This window comes from Lactuca virosa, chromosome 2 (assembly GCF_052849685.1).
Source record: "Lactuca virosa cultivar CGN04683 chromosome 2, Lactuca_virosa_CGN04683_v6, whole genome shotgun sequence".
NCBI classification, from domain to species: Eukaryota; Viridiplantae; Streptophyta; class Magnoliopsida; order Asterales; family Asteraceae; genus Lactuca; species Lactuca virosa.
In genome coordinates, this window is record NC_136427.1 from 91,568,978 (window position 1) to 91,573,763 (window position 4,786).

Genomic DNA, 4,786 nt, shown 5'->3' on the forward strand with positions numbered 1-4,786 from the left:
CCTATGTCCAAGACATGGTTTGAACTTTCAGCCTCAAGGAGGGAGGACAACACCTGATGATGATGATACTGCTAGACAAGAAGCCCTTTGATCTTCCATTTCAAGACTATAGACGTTATTTTGTAAAAGAATTTTTAAACATCATTATCCAAAGAGTATATCATAATTGCATTAACTACATCATTTTGCAAAGTATGCTTTCAATATATGATGTGTTATCCAATAGACAATTTCTTTTTGGGAATCATGGTTTCACGTAATGGAGTGCATTCAGAAAACCAATTTTGCAACTCTCAAAACTTATATGGCAAAATCGGTGGTTATTTTAATTGACTACACCACCTGTGTAGTCAATTAAATAAATGTTTCGGTTCTTAAAGTTCTTTTCTTGAGTTTATTCGTCACTAAGAAGTGTTTAAGCCTTGATTTAACATCACCTAATGGAACATCTGGAGCCTTCTTTGAATTCACTAGCCATGGGTGATCTGCAATTGAAAGATAGAAGTAAATTAACGACCACTTAATAAATTTTAGTTTTTTAAATTAGTACCTCGTTTTATAATCTGCAGCCAAAAAGATTATGAAGCAGATATAAAGGAATTTTAAGGTAAGATTTATTTTATCTTCCAAACTAAAAATCCAAATAAAGTTTGATTGATAGTTTAAGTGGATGCTGGTTTATCTTTTCTCAGTCAGTTTAAAGGAAAAAAAATATGGTCATAATGAATTTTTGTAGCTTTTTGATGCAAGTAATCTGGTTTTTAATGATAGAGATTTTATAGACCCTGGAACCAGGTAAAATAAAGTGAATTAGTTTTTTTGTACTTAGAACTTTCATGTACACATTTCATCAAACACTTGTGGTGCAAAATCTCACAACATTTCAACTAATATAATCAATAAGTGTATTGGCCAAATATGAACTATTGAAGGTGGAAAGCAAATCTATTTATCAACTCGAATACAAATTGTTTGTGAATACTTGTTTACCTTCTGTATAGGTTCACCTAGACAACAATCTCAAGAGGTTGATGTCCATTTGACGTATATACATCAGAAAAAGCATAACATTCGGTTATTATAAAAATTAAATTGTTCCTGCCCGGGATCGAACCGGAGACCTTTAGCGTGTAAAGCTAACGTGATAACCACTACACCACAAGAACTTTTGTGTCAGTTGTGTAATATTTTATTCTATATTTGTCAGCAAAACTTAAACAATAATAGATTTAGAAAACTATGCAACCTGTTCGTATTAATATATTTGATAATAATAAAATAATATACAATGTTATTAAAATTGAGAAAAAAAAATCACATTTGGGGTTGTATAAGGGATTTTTTTAGTATTAAACTGAATATGGTAAATTCGTTTGTGTACAAGAATAGCCCATATACTATTGACAGTTACAGAATACGATGGTTTGGTTTAATTACTAAAAAGATCTTGTTCGGCCGTTCTTCTTTGATCCGAGAGTAATCAACCAAAAGTCACACATTGCTTCCCATGTATTAAGTATGCTTGTGGAAATGGTCAATGGTTCGAATCATAGAAGTATATGACTCCTTATAGGAATTGTGCTCATATGTGAGCCACCTAGCGAGCCAACATGTACCTTATTTATATATCTCATGACAACACAACGTGGGTTAGCTCAAGGGTTGTGAAAGAATTACCATTTTGGAGAAAATGAATGATCATTTCTTCCCCAAGACTGTATAAAACATGTATGAAGTCTACATGAATCATGATGAAGAAATTTGACTATGGATCTTACTGATCAAGCTTAAAATGTGCCATTTTTGTATTTATGTGTTCTTGGATCTACAATTTTACTCCTTACATCTTCATTTTTTTTGTTGATTTAGCCCTTACATTTTTTCGGATTAAATGTAAACTTTATTATTATTTTTTTTTTCTAATAAAACCCTTGCATCTTTGTTATCTTGGAATATTTCTTCCACCCGGTTTGATAATTCCATAGCAGATGTGTAACGACCCAAAAAACTCATATTGTGTGTTACAGTATGTATTTCGTATAGATAAACTAACAAATGCATGGTTAAAGGAAGTAGCATTTCACTCTGAGATTTCGTGGATATAAAGTTTGCTAAAAACGGAGCTCATATGAGAAAGTTATGGTTGTTTGAAAAGTACGTTGCCATTTCAGAAAAAGTCAACAATTAGCGAGAAATGTGGAGCGTCTCGGCGGGACGGATGAAATCACAGCGCGATTAAGTGATTCGTGGCGGGACACATGCCAAAAAAGGGCTAGACATGTGTCGTTACGAGAAGACACCTGTTGTTAAAAGGAACACAAGGCAAATGTCACGGTGTGACCACAAGGAGATCACGATGCGAAATCTGGGTTTTAGCACTACAAATAGATGACATTAGTAATTTGTTATATGTTTGGCTGACGAGTATTTCCAAGCTATCACGTGATGTCGTATAACTTACGGAAATGTGTTTTAAACGTCGATATATAGGGATTGAAATGATAGCCGGTGAACGGTGATTACAGCTTAGAGATGGAGACTGAGAGGTCGTTTAACATGAATATGACTGCTGTTGGGCTAAGGTATCCTCTCGATTATTAATGCATAATTTTATTTTACGTAAATGTATTGAGCCGTGACATGTTGATAACCCTAATATAGTATGTGAACTCATAACACATTGTTGTTGTGAGCGAACTAAACATAAATAGATAAAGACTTTCCATGGTGGAACTCTCGATTGGATAATGAGGGTTGTAAACTGTAGTTTACAGGATTGTACGACTGTAAGATTAGACTATGGTCTTACGAAGTTAAGCCTTTTGGTAATAATTTTGCGGATCTTAACGATTTGGCAACAAATGGTTACCCAATTGTGTTAGTGATCAGGAAAAGGTCACTGAAATGGAAAAAGTAAATACGCTCCTAAATGTATTGAGGCTTCAGGCAAGTTCTGAGGAACTTGATGTTTTGTCCAAATAGGTTAGACCAATGTTTGAGCTAAGAGATAGCGTAAGGCTAGAAGCCAGAATGAAAGTTAGTCTTCACTAACTGGCTAGGTGAGTGTCACACCCCAAAACCGGAACGGCGGAAACGTTCGGGGGTGGAGGACGTCATGTTTAGTATCACAAGATATGTATATAATAAGCAGGTAATGAACAACCATTTCATTTAGAAAGAAAGTGTTTACAATGTGTGTGTTCACAAAACATAGAATTCATAAGCAAATAACAAAACAAGACTTGAAGCTATAATGCTCCATCTTCTGAATTCTCAGCACGAGTACCTGTGTAATAGGCTCCTGAGAATACAAGTTATTTGAAAGAGTTGATCAGCAATTAAGCTGGTGAGTTCATAAGATTTTAGTGATGTGAGTAAGTTGTAAAATGTTGTTGAAAATGTAGTTGTAAAATGTTGTTGAAAATGTAGTTGTAAAATGTAGTAAGTTGTAAGTTCTGTTTAGAAAAGTTCGCCTGTTCCTCTAGGAAATCCTATATTTCCTACTTTAATGGAAGATAAGTAAAAATGACTCTACAATCCTTTCTATGAGTACTAAATGGATACAAGTTATATAAAACTCAGAGTAAACAAACAATCGACTGTGCGCATCTGCCCTAAGCCCACAACCAAACAAGGAACATGAAGTAAGGCGGATTGCACACATCCCATTGGTTGTTAGATCATTGTTGTATTTAACCCTGGTGTATTCACTTGTTACTCATGGAGTTAATTGTAATGGTTCCTTTATATTTAATGAAAAGATTCTTTAAGAAAACCTTTATTTCTTATAATAAAATGATGACCACAGTGACTACTTTTATAATAACTTAGTTTATACTGGATATATATAATCTAATATCGGATAGAAAGTTAATTGGGTGAATCTGCCCTAAGCCCACAACCAAACAAGGAACAGGAAGTAAGGCGGAAAGCACACATCCAACTATCTATTGGGTATTAATTATATATAACCATGATGTATAAACTAAAGTATTATAGAGTTAATCACCTAAGGTCCTTTAAGTTTATACTGGTTTAATAAAATGGATTAAACCCTTTACTGGGAAGTTTCTAGTTTTGTATACCAAAATTTCTGATTTGGAAAGTATGTTTTGTACTAGAAAATTGTGCCTTGACTCTGTGTCGTATGACTTGACCCATATGGTACCCTTATGATGTCTTAATGTATACCAGGCATATATATATATATATATATATATATATATATATATATATATATATATATATATATATATCTAGAATCGGATAGAAAGGGTGAATTCGTTCCAAGCCCACAACCAAACAAGGAACAGGAAATGAAGCGGAGAACACACATCCTATTACCTGTCGGATCCTATTGGTATATATATCCTTTGATGTATACATTAAGGAATCATAAGGTTAGCATTATGGTCCTTTCTATTAAACGTAGCCTTCTACCAAGGCATCTACTGTTATGTGCTAGACTCGACTGTTCTGTTTGTCGTTTGTAAAAATGTAAGTTTTCCCTAGTTTATAACTATCTTAACTCGAAAATAATTTGCATTTGTCTTTCAAGTGGTACTGTCACTTTATGAAAGTAATGGGAAATGTAAGTACACAGTTTTCGTTTATAATGACATGCGGATGTACTGATGACCTAAAACATGTTTGTTTTATTATGGTCATAATGTGAAGGCTAGTACCCCTACTAAATGCTCTCCCTGTCTAGAGATTAAGGGAACCAAACGCGACCTCTGCAAATTCTTGCAAGCCGTGTCATTCACATTGAAGTTATATGATCATG

General features: G+C 33.9%; 1 non-coding gene across 1 annotated transcript; it reads right to left on the bottom strand.

Annotated features, from left to right (window-relative positions):
- Positions 1 to 1,093: 1,093 nt before the first annotated feature.
- Positions 1,094 to 1,166, bottom strand: TRNAV-UAC (transfer RNA valine (anticodon UAC)). Its single transcript has one exon. It is a non-coding gene; the product is annotated as a tRNA-Val (tRNA).
- Between the last annotated feature and the right edge of the window lie 3,620 nt (positions 1,167 to 4,786).